General features: G+C 45.9%; 1 protein-coding gene across 2 annotated transcripts in view; it reads left to right on the forward strand.

Moving 5' to 3' along the window:
• The window catches only part of Rab3GAP1 (RAB3 GTPase activating protein subunit 1), a 302634-nt gene that overhangs the window by 175642 nt on the left and 114457 nt on the right, over positions 1 to 12535 (forward strand). The gene's annotated exons all lie outside the window — the stretch shown is intronic.

The following is a 12535-nucleotide window of genomic DNA, read 5'->3' on the forward strand; positions in this document are numbered from 1 at the left end:
AGTGCGATATAATAAACGTTTTTTTCTGCGCTCGTTTAAGTGAGTACCGCAGTTATATCGCTGTAGGATGCCATTTAAAGATTCCTCGGGACACATAAATGCAGAAATACTTGGAACAATGTTGTTGCTGTTGTTAAAACAATCGTCGTAATAATAATCGATACGCGACGTTTCGCAACCTGTAGCTTGCAAATGCCGAGACTTGCCCTTCTTCTTTGCATGTGCATGCGACTGTCGTATTGCTGTATTCCCGGGTGATTGATTGATTCAAAGTTCCCGCTCTGCCATTCTTGCACAAGCTGCGTGAAGAGCGCGCAGTGGTGCTGACTGGTGGCGTCGCGCCGGCGCGGAAGGATGCCTCCGATCGGCCGGCCCGCACGCGGCATAACTTTCGCCTCTCCCCGAAGCGTTCACGGGCGCCATCGGTGATTGACGCCCGGTTGACCCGGCAAGCGGGGTCATCGCGTCCGTCCGCGGGCGCCAGCGAGGCCGCGCTGCCCGGCCCGCGCCTCGGGCGTCCTCGCGCCCCCGCCGGCTTCCTCGTCTCCTCGGCCGCACGCTGTGAGGGGCCCCGTGTCGTGACTCGCCGCGCGTCGCCCCTTTTACTTGGCCATGGCTCGACCGGCGCCGTATAGTGCGCCACATGACTGATGCGGTGGCACTGTCCTTTTCCGGCCTCGTGTGTAGCCTTCCACTTTTCCCGTTTTGTACTTTTCTTTTTCTCGGGAAAGAAAAAAGAAAAGTGCGTGTTCATGCGCTTGTTCCGCGTTGGTTCGAAGCTCAACTAGAAAGCATTCGCGCACGATTTGCATATTTCTCGTTCTATTTGACACGCGCGCACTGCGTTTGGAGTACGTGGTGCTTGTCTTACTTGGCAATGTCTTACGGCCGTTTCTTATAGTTATAGATCAATTGGTTGGGGACTAAAATCGTTTTCTAATACATTTGGCTACCTGCGTCGGATTAAAGGTCAAGAGAAGGAATCAGCTATGCACTAATTGAAGATAAACTATGCTCCTTCTTTTGCGCGCGCGCGTGTGTGTTGGAACTTCTATGAAGCGAAGCTTTCAAGAAGCGGTTAATTAAATGCTGTAAAACTGGATCCGATACGCACAGTTTTCTGTATTTTGATTCCATGCAACGTCTACTCTCATCTAATGTTCGTGTCGCACCGCGCAGGTCACAACTTACTGTTTATGTATTATGTACTACAGCGGTCACAGGCTATGTCGAAATGCTGACAACTCAGGTGGACGCATATCGTGAGACGTTGACACAGCGATGTCACGAGGACGAAAGCCATGTTTATAGCATGCACAAGGAAGTGTATGCACAGAGAGAAGTACGACACATCTCTAAATACATTTAGGCTTTTATACTATTTTTGTCGCAGTGGCTGATGCCCATTCTGGGGGATTGGCCAAGAATGGGAATTAGCACAGTGTTCCAACAATGGTAAGAAATTTAATGGGACTGACAATTGGCCAGAATGTGTTGTGAGAGGTTGATGGAAATGAAATGACCATGATTTATAGTTACAAAGAATCCAGCGCGCTGTTCGTGATTTAAGTAGGAATTATAATTTTAAATTGCCAAAAAAAGGCTAAAAAACCAGTAAGTGGCGAGGCCTGGCGGTGAAATCTTGGTACTTCGGATGTAGTCTATGGGGGCTGCTACGTAAGTCGGTTGTTGAGTACAACATAATCATTTCTTAAAATTGCAGTTGCTGTATTATTAGACACTTGCGCTTTATTCTTTGCTTCGGAAATCAACAGCGCACGTATGGCTACGGCAACCAACGTTTTTAGTTCTAAAAACGTTGGGCAACACGCCGAATTGCGTATCATGTGTAAAAGCGTCGTTTTCTATCATATTGGTTTCGTTTAGACTGGTTAAGTACCAAACCAATTGGACAGGAAACCACGAAAACAGGTAGCTATTATCGCAGAAGTACTTCTCGGAAAACATGAATCGTAAGAACATCGACTTGATGAACAAAATAATACTTTCTCACAGTTACGGCTGCACTTGCCGTCTGCATACCACTAATGCTGGCGTATAATCGCTATCGCGCTCACCTTATCACCGTTTTCAGCATGCTTCCAGTGAACGACTACATCCTCACTGCAGTTCGAAAAAAATTCTGATAATGTTCCACAGCGTTTTTCGCGGCGTTACCAATTCATGATTAGACAACCGGTAAGCTTTCCATTGACCGGTAAGCTTTGCATTGCATAAAAAAATAGGTAGCATGAAAATTGGTTGTCAGTCCCTTTAAGAAAACTGAAGTGATTGAACATCATGCGCATCATGCTTTAGAGATACCTATGAGCACACATTATATGTAAGTACAGGTTTCATATCGGGATGCATTGTTTGGTTACGCAGAGCAGAGTTGCGTTCAGTGGCAGTACTTTTTAGGTCAGAATTAAACCGTGCTACCTGGCCCGGCTTATAAACCCGGAGACCGATTCCAATAATGCTCCGCACAAAGAAAGGAGCTGCAGAAGAAAAAAAAACACCGCCCGAGCAATCCGTACAAATGGTTAACCAGCGAAGCTGAAACGTGCGGCCCCAGTGTTTATCAGTGTGTTAATCCAGATGGTTCATTAAACGGCGGCTTGGTAGGCTGCCGGATCCTCGGTATGCAGTTGCTGCTTGCTTTGCATGGTGGCACGAGCCTGTTCTTGTGCCTGGGCGGCAGGGCGGCAGCATCGACACGGCGTAGACTAGCTCGTTCCCGATTCTACTCGCGGCGTTGCTGATCAAAAACTGCCTGCTCCTAAGGAGTACGTGTGACGCGTGGCCTACCCATTCGGAGCCGGAGAGAAACTGCTGCGCGCGCGCTCTGCTGCGACGGAGAGCAACGACGTCACTACTGGCGCAGCTAATCCAACACCACCTAGATAGTACAAAGCCTTTTCACTCCGATCCATGACGTTGGTGGCTCGAGCCTGTTGTGCCTGGGCGGCAGGGCGGCAGCGTCGACACGGAGCAGACTAGCTCGTTCCCGGTTCTACTCGCGGCGTTGCTGATCAAAAAATTGGAGGACGCTTAAGCTTCGCCTTCAAGAGTGGAACGCGACAGCGTTCCCGTCGACCCGTCAAAGGGTGTAAGACAATGGGCTACGGCGCAGCGACTACGCGCCCCGCATCGGACGCGGTGAGCGTCGAGCAACGCAGCGTTCGGCGCGACAACGTAATGTGCGCCTGAGCAAGCGACGCACGCCTGAGCCTTAGAAACAGCTTGTTTCTAAGGCAACACCGCGTTCACTAGAGGCGCTTTTGTACCGCTTTGAAGCATCGAACTCGTGGCTCAGTGGTAACGTCTCCGTCTCACACTCCGGAGACCCTGGTTCGATTCCCACCCAGCCCATCTTGGAAGTTGCTTTTTATTTATGAAGCGCCTGCCGTGATTTATCGCTCACGGCCAACGCCGCGGACGCCGACACCGACGCCGACGACACGGGCTTTTCTGCGACACGAGCTCCTTAACGCTATCGCATTAAAACTGCCTGCTCCTAAGGAGTACGTGAGACGCGTGGCCTATCCATTCGGAGCCGGAGAGAAACTGCTGCGCGCGCGCTCTGCTGCGACGAAGAGCAACGACGTCACTACTGGCGCAGCTAATCCAACACCACCTAGATAGCACAAAGCCTTTTCACTCCGATCCATGACGTCATGTTACCTGGCCCGACTGCCATAGAATCTAATGGGAATGCTCCAGAGTAGGGAACAGTGATTTTGACGTCACCGTTTCATCACGCCAGCCTTGTCAGTGGAAATTCCTGGCCAGGTGGCGTGACTTCATTAATCGGAGGAAACAGGCCTTGTGCTATCTAGGTGGTGATGGCTAATCGCGCCTCTCTCTCTCTCTCTCTCGCGCGCGCGCCTGGGTTTGAGCCGGAGGAATTTTCGGCGTACAGGCGACCGACCGATAGATAAACGGACGAATCGGCTAGCCCATATACAGCTTCGCTGTAAAAAAGGTGAAACGGCCAAGCGTCATGTAGTATGTAACACGTGACGTTCTGTCTCCCCCTCCCCCTCTCCGTTATTATGATTCTCTTTCTTTTTGCTGGATGCATAAAAACGTGTACTTAAATTGAACTGCACCTCGAAGAATTCCAGCTGGCGAAAATTGACTACTAATTCTTCTCCACACCACCATGCGTCTCTCATAGCCTGTAAGGATCCGAACAAAGGACGGACGACTAGTTCATCCCCTCTCTCTCTCTTAGCCAGCGTTGCAGCTTTGAACGTAAAGCCGCATCAACCCAAGTTCTTGTTAGTTTTGCTAACATAGCTACAGGCGTTTGACGCTTCGAGCCCATGGTGCAACCGCAGTGTGTCATGTCGAAGGTAGAAGGTTTCGATTTAGCCGGTATTTTGATAAAAGCGAAGACCCCACATATGCACTCGTAACCTTGGCTCTGAAACCATGAATGAACGTGGCGGTATCTTGAGTAGTGATATTTCATCATTGAAGCGTTTATTTGTGTCAGATATTTGCGCAGAAGAGACGTTGATGTCCGCTTTGATGTCCGCTCTTGTGGGCATGCTCGAAGTCCACGGCGAGTCGAGGACTTTATCTCGATGTTGCACTTTTATGTCTCTCAGTTATCAATAGGCACTCTTCGTTTGCCTCGTGCCTTCGATGAACGTGTGGGTCTGCACCACTGTGCAAGATTCACTGCATGGCAAAAGGCTTTGAGAAGTGACGACTTACGGTTTCTTGTGTCACTAAACCTGCGTCTTTGTTGGTGGGGATTCATATTCATAGGGGTTTGTGAGTATTCTATGTACTTTTTGTGCGAATCGAATAGTCTTCTCTATTCGATTTGCATTTTGTTTGGGGAATTCACTATTCGGATATTCGTGGTGTTACAACAGTTGTTCCAGTCTACAGTGATAAAGGCCGATGCAAGTGGGGACTCTGCCGAATGGTTCTGCTGCAGGAGAACCGGGGTTGTTGAGCAGGCGAGTCAGGTTTTTGAATGAATGAATGAATGAATGAATGAATGAATGAATGAATGAATGAATCTTTATTTGAAGCGGCTCTTCGTCCGTGCCGTCCGCCGCTTCGGTGCCATGTGATTATTGAGAGTACGCCTGGAGAAGATAACTTCTGCACTAATAGTTTTCATTTTCAATCGCCCATAAATGTGTAGTCCCGATTTAGGCAAAGTAATTTATTTATTTATTTTTCTTTGTTTGTTTGTTTGTTTGTTTGTTTGTTTGTTTGTTTCAGGTACCTTCAATCGCCGAAGCCTTATAGAGGGGGATGGGAATACAGAACAACAAATGTACGAAAAAATTACAAACGTGGCAGAGTACAATAAATACAAAATCAAGTAACAAAAACACACAAGATTACATGTGCCAGAAATAACACCAATATCACCAATTAATGATGTTATACGAGTAACTGTGATCGAAAACCGTCAAGTAGGATCTCTCCTAAAAAATGGAAACACGGCGCCTGTGAAGTGAAAAGTCTGTTATCTGACAATATTCGCAGGTAGACAATTCTAGTCCTTCGTAGTACGTGGTAAAAATGAATTTAGGAAAGTATTAGCATTGCACCGAATGTAGCCAACTTTATTTTGATGATTGACACGGGATGAAGGGATCGGCACGGACATTGTGAGCATTTCGTTGTGTAAAAGAGGGTGATAATAGACGTTGTGGACAAGGCAGAGCTAAAAGACCATTCTACGTAAGGGCCGACGAGGTAGTGAAAGACAACTTTATTGCTCTTACGCTTGCAGTTCTGCTGTAGTTTGAAAGGATGAATCAGCCAGCATTATTTTGTGATATATTTCTGTTGAATTATTTAAGGCGACCCGCCGTAGTTGCTTAGTGGCTATGATGTTGGGCTACTAAGCACCAGGTCGCGGGATCGAATCCCAGCCACGGCGGCCTCATTTCGATGGTGGCGAAATACGAAAACACCCGTGGTACTTAGATTTAGGTGCACATGAAAGAACCCCAGGTGGTCCAAATTTCCAGAGTCCCTCACTGCAGCGTGTCTCATAATCAGATAGTGGTTTTGGCATCTAAAACCCCACATCTTTTTTTTTTTAATTATTTAAGGCGACGTGATCTGGGACGTTTGGCCAATCACGATGCTTGCCTTTATTTAAAATGGTGTGCTCGCTCTCCTTCAACGAGCACTACATTCCACTCTGTGCATCTGGCGACGTGCTGTTCCTTTGTTTCACTACTGTTAGTCATGGTGCACCTGACACGAACACCCGTCGTTTCTTACTCACAACCTTCTCAGCAGACCTGGCATCGAGTTCTTGAAATTATTAGACGTATCAAATGAATGAATGAGGGGTTTATTCGTCCCAGTCAAATAGGGAATGGGTCTCAGGCAAAATAGCTAAAAAAATAGTTTGAAGACATCTGGGGCACAGAAATCAAATACAGGTATTTATTATACAAGGGCGGCAGGCAGGAGCAAGTTATGTGAGCAGGCAATGGCGAACTAACATTTCAAAAGGGCACAATTCGTAATTCGAAATATTGGAGAATTGAAGATCTACAACAAAATTGAACACAAGAAAAATGCAAGCAAATAATGCATTAGAAAACAATATTATTTAACACTTTATTAAAGTGTCAAATAATACTGTTTCCTAATACATTATTTGTTTGCACGCACCCGTTACATTTCGCTTTGCTTCGAAAGAAAAAAAAATTCGATATTCGATTCCGTATTCGAAGGTTATATGAAGGTTATACGATTGGAAAATTTCGCTATTCAACACCCTTCATATTTAATGATGCAGCATACTTGTAGAGTCAGTCGCTCACTCTAGCCACGCCCTGTTCCTTATTTTAGTGCTTGCTTTTGCGTTACATTGCTTGTCATATTTACTAACGAGGTCCGTTAGTCTAGCCAGATTTGAGTTTCGTGCGCGAACGTCGCCCCAACGAAACCGACAAAGATGCCTGATCTGTGGCGCCTCCAAATGGCAGGGGAAGAAAATGTCTTGAAGCGCAGCCTCCGAGATGGTGGGTGTGTTAAACGATGGGTGTTGGCTTCGGCGAGGCCTTCTTGCTGATACTCTCGGAGGCCATGTCCGAGAACGCACGAGTTCCTTTTCACGTTACTTGGCGGCGTGCGCTGTCAGTTGAACGTGGGCTGTGCCCCGATTGCAGCAAGAAATGTAATCAAACTAGAAATGTGCTATTATAATTCAAAGTACAATGTACTGTTGTTCAGTTCAGTGTACAGTTCAGGATGTCGCAGCGAAATTTCCGGTAACGGCGGTTCGTGCGCAGTATGTGGAAATAGCGCAGGAGTCATTGGGCGCGTTTATTATCCATCCAAAGGTATGTGGAGTAAACAGCGCGCATAAGGTTCCCTCTCGCAGCGAGTCGGCTTTTGTACTTCAACAGCTCCAAAACGCAAGTCATCGAGAAATCTTGGCCATGTGTCCGGAGAGGTCCGACTCTTTTCCTCAAAGTCTGATCACAACCTCTGCTTACAACGTTTATCTTCAATGTGCGCTTATTGATTGGCCGGCGCTCGAACGACGTCTTTTCGTTTTGGTTTAATTAAATATTTACTTACAATGTGCTGCAGGCCGAGGTGTGGCTATAGTCGGATACAACTCAAGTCTGCAGTGCAGCCCCGCTCATGCCCTCATAACCGCCAGCCGCTGTTCCTCCGCGAGGATGCGAATAGGTCGTACTTCAATCTTTCCCTGTTTCCTAAATAAGGCAGTAACCATAAGAATTGCTGAGCACGAGGTCGCGGGATCGAATCCCGGCCACGGCTGCCGCATTTCGATGGGGACGAAATGCGAAAACACCCGTGTACTTAGATTTATGTGCACGTTAAAGAACCCCAGGTGGTCCAAATTTCCGGAGTCTTCCACTACGGCGTGCCTCATAATCAGAAAGTGGTTTTGGCACGTAAAACCCCATAATTTAATTTTTTAACCATAAAAATAAAATTATAAGCGCGTAATTTTACACGTTTTCAGTCGTCCTTTACATTGGAAAGGTGAAAGCATAATTCTTTATTGAACTGAAATAAAATGCTTGCTTCGCTGCAACTATTTACTGTCAAGTTTCACTTCAGTTGGTATGGAAGTTTCGTGAGTAAAACGGACTTTTGAAGAGCGAAATGCTCAGACTCCATACACTTTGCCCTGTTGCGTTGTCAAGGATAGCGTACACCACCGTTGCCGAGTTGTTGCGACGCCTGTTTCTTGAAGTTCGACCGACGTAACTATTCGGTAGCGTAGCGTTGTTGGCGGGCTGTAGGCATCCGGTAGACCATGGCGACCAGGCAAGGACGAGGCCATTCCTAGTGCGAAACTTGCGCGGTTTATTCAAGGGTGTGTGAAAGATGATAAGAAGATAATGAAGTGGTCCAACAAAGTACATTTCGGAGCCCCTTTAAATAGGCTCTCTAAAATCGTGGGCGGGATCTTGCTCACGTCGACGTCACGTGACAGGTAGAGTCTGGTTTGTGAAAGGGCGTCCCGCCTCCGTACATACCAAGCCGCAGGCCCGGGATAATACACGCCTTCTCTTTTGCACGTTGCTGGTTCGCGGGAAGGGCGTCTGGTTGAGGAAAGGTGGCTGATCCATTGTCCCAGCTGGCGGTGTAACTGCTTGTCGTGGCTTTATCCTTTCTTCCAGGCGACGTTGGTTCGCGAAAGTTCTCCTGTAAAGCTTGACAGTTCGAGGAAAGGTTCCCTCTAAAGTCGCACACACACAAAAGGGGCCTGTAACCACTGCAGGGCGTCCGCCAGACCGGCATCCACTCGATACAACCATGGCGAATTAGGAAGTCACACTTCGTTTCTATGAGGCATGGTGGTCGAGAATCCTTTTTGCACGGGGTGCTAGACGCCAACCGTAACAGTCCATGTCTGTTGCACATCTCATCGCTTCCGCCGATGAAAAGACTCTCCAAGAACAGCAGACGCACCGGAGTAGGGTGTACGCCCGGAGTACAGTAAACTGGAAGAAAGCCGTACTTGATACCCGGAGGTATCAAGTACGACGCCATTTTGAAAACGTCGCATGACGACGACTTTGTTTGCTTGTGTTATTGGCTAGCGGAGTAACCCAACGTCCGTGTGCCTTGATTGCCAACTGCTGTTTTTTTACGTTGTATCCTACTGTAGTGTGGCCCAAGCAGGAATGGAAAATTGTTTAGCACGTGGGCCGAAACACAGATTGCAAACCCAGACCCGTGTTCTCTTGAATTATGACGATACCACCCTTTCAATTTTATAAAAACCTATATATCTGCTCATGCTCATATAGCACATACGAATTCCATGTTGTGTGATATGCGGCACCACTGTTGTTGTTATTATTATTATTATTATTATTATTACCTTTTTATTAGTAGTATGTATGTATGCGTGCGCCAGCACTCAGACCTTATATAGTTTTTTCCTGGGCATGTTACCTCTTTCCTTACCGGTCCCGACAAAATTTGTCAATTCGATCGACGGTTTTTAGAAAGGTTGTTAAATATTGCACTTGAAGTTCTTTCGCGAGCAACGTCATTCACAGTATTAAATTACGACCGCACTTCAACTATGGTTCAAATTTGACAATTTTCGGCTCATTGTTGAGCCCGGAAAAATAAAACTTCGACAGGAGGTATGGTCAAAACTAGCATTCACTGCTCTTAGCCCTTCCCCAATCAAGGAACGCAAGGTTTGCGCATTGGTCGACTCGGCAACATATTTTTTCAATGACAGCAGCAGCAGCGAAGACACAGAAGCTTCTGTCTGGTTGTCTTTTTTTTTTTTCTATCTGACGTTTCCGCTGTTAACACACTCAAATATTGGCACATGCTCAGGAGGGCGTGTTACCTTAATGATTGTGTTCGGCTAATATCATGTGCAACTTTATTTCTTTTTCCCCGCCGCAGGTTTCATTTGTCCATAACTATTCCGACAGCTTACGTAGAACTTATTACGAGCTGTAGCTCGTAATAAGTTCTACCTCACGCGACGAGAAGGATATATATATATATATATATATATATATATATATATATATATATATATATATATATATATATATATATATATATATATATCCTTCCCATCGCGTGGCGTTTTCCACTCACGCAAGAGCATGCATTTCACACCTACCTCCGACAGAAGCTTGACTAGCAAGTCTAATCTGTTAATTTTTTGAACGTCGCCCGTGCAACTGTCCCAATCATTACTGGGCTATATTGTACATTACTGTACGGTAATGTACTCCTGCTGTACAAAACACCTGAAGGCTCCAGCGTCAGGTCAAGGGGCACGACTACACCAGCTGCATGCGCAGGAAGGCTGATCGAACAAAATAACCAAGCATTAATTAGGAGGCTTGTGCATTCACCTGAACCAGCCAACCATTGCCTCGTGAGCCTAAAAAGAGTGCAGTGAATAATAATAAAAAAAGGAAGTGAGTAAAAAAATAACGCTCCCTGCCCAATAGGCGCTTGCTTGTTTTCGCATCTGCCAAGCCACAGATTTACCTCGTAGCATGGACATCGTACTGTGGTCAATATTCACGCCACCAAATCTGCATACTATCTTTTTTTTTTGTATAACTTACAGAAGTTGGGAAGTGGGAGCAAGGTGCATATTTCTGTGTATTTCAGATTTTTTTTTACTCTCAGTACTTATACTAAACATGGCAAATAATTACTTTCATTCATGCACCTTGGGGTGCTTCTTTGAAGTTTCACATAAAAATTATCGATAACTCTCTGAGCAATAATTTCAGTTTTACTTTCATTCAAAAGACCAATGATCAGGAAACAGTTTAGTGTATGACGGTATACGGTGCGACTAATACGTCTTGAAATGTAACGATAAGATGTAAAAGCACCGAAAGTACGCACAATTCTAGCGGTATGGAAAGAATTAAATTCATGAAGGAGTTATTATTATTATTATTATTATTATTATTATTATTATTATTATTATTATTATTATTATTATTATTATTATTATTGATGTTGCTCATTGAGCTTAAGCCAGTGCGTGTGCCAACTTTTGTCAGCGCATGCTGGGCATGCTCTTTCTAACTCGTTGCGTGCACTAAACGCGGCGTGCTTGCTATCTTTTTTCAGTCTGTGCCTAAAACAACGCGCATAAACGGAAGACAGGCTACTTTTTTTGCCTCTTCGGTCGGCCGCCTGCTCTGCGGCATTCCTAGACGTTATGCTTAGTCTTGCGGATGATTCTGTAGCATATGCATCCCAAAAACAGCAACGGGGAACCCGGCTGTTGTTAGCCTTGACCTTCGCACTCTTCATAACAATGAATTCACATAACTCGCCCAGTTCGTCATATTGATGAAGTTACGGCGTCTGACGTCGCCATTTCTCACTGTTTGTAGCCCAAAAAACGTATTCTGTTGAAGTGCCTAATGCTCTTTTATTGACGTTCAGCGTGCCAAGCCTCACCAATTAGATGTGTATATACGTCTGCATCATTATGACGACCTACTAAACGTCCTGTCGTGGCGTTTCTCAACTACTCGTCCGCCAGCAAATTTCTAAACTCCACTTGGTTACGTACAATACGTCGATATTTATTTTCCCACTGCTATATATTTAAAGCCCGAGGCATCATGAAGACCGGCAACATTTCTATCTACCTTTAGATGGCTAATGGCCTTCAGACAAGATATACTTAATTGTCTCCCTAGTATTTTTGAATACTTCGCGTTCTAAGACAAACTTCCCTTAAGCCTCATCATAACGCTCAGCGCGCGGATACCGGTGATCCGGTAGCTCTTGCTGACCTGCAAATTCCATTATAAATAATGTTTGTATAGTTGGTGGAGGTTTTGGGTGCACAGGAAGACATTTTTAGCAGTTCCATCTTCCAGTTGGTGGGTCTTACTGTTCAAAAAAGGGGTGGAAAATCTTGAACGTGAAAAGGGCGTGGGCATCGCAAGTGTTTCACCTTTCGGTGGATAGGTGTACTATTCTGCGGCCATGCAATGAATGCCAGGCAATAAGAAAAAGAGAAGGATGACGAAAAAAAAAAAAACGCTATAGTACGCTCAAGAAAGCCTTCCGGTCCTTGGAAAGCATTTTCTTGTGCAATACCTTTATCTTTTCCCCAAATTATGTCGCCTGCGGGTGCCACGTGCAAACTTCTCGATTTGTTCGAGCCTCTCGCTGTTCCGTCGCTTGTTCAGAGGAACAAAATGTGGGCGAAGATCGCCAACGACCTTTCGTGGCATAGCACGCAACTTGATGCATACATTCCATCCGCTGCTTTCGATAACGTCCTTGAGCGGCGCGCATGCGGTTTGCCGGGTGCTGACCCTGTCACTACGTCTCCCCCTTTCTGTGGCCTGCGGTCTTCTTTTCCTCAGATCCGAGCGTCGCTTCATGTTGGAGTCTTCTATCAGGCGGCACTGCTTTCATTCATTTAAAGTTAACAATACAGTTGGAACACTTGTCATAGCGAAGGCCAGTGAATGGGCAGCCCCTACGCATTGCACTTGACGTAAACGCATTGGTCAGAGGAAAC

The sequence above is a fragment of the Dermacentor variabilis genome, chromosome 1 (genome assembly GCF_050947875.1).
Source record: "Dermacentor variabilis isolate Ectoservices chromosome 1, ASM5094787v1, whole genome shotgun sequence".
Taxonomy (NCBI): Eukaryota; Metazoa; Arthropoda; class Arachnida; order Ixodida; family Ixodidae; genus Dermacentor; species Dermacentor variabilis.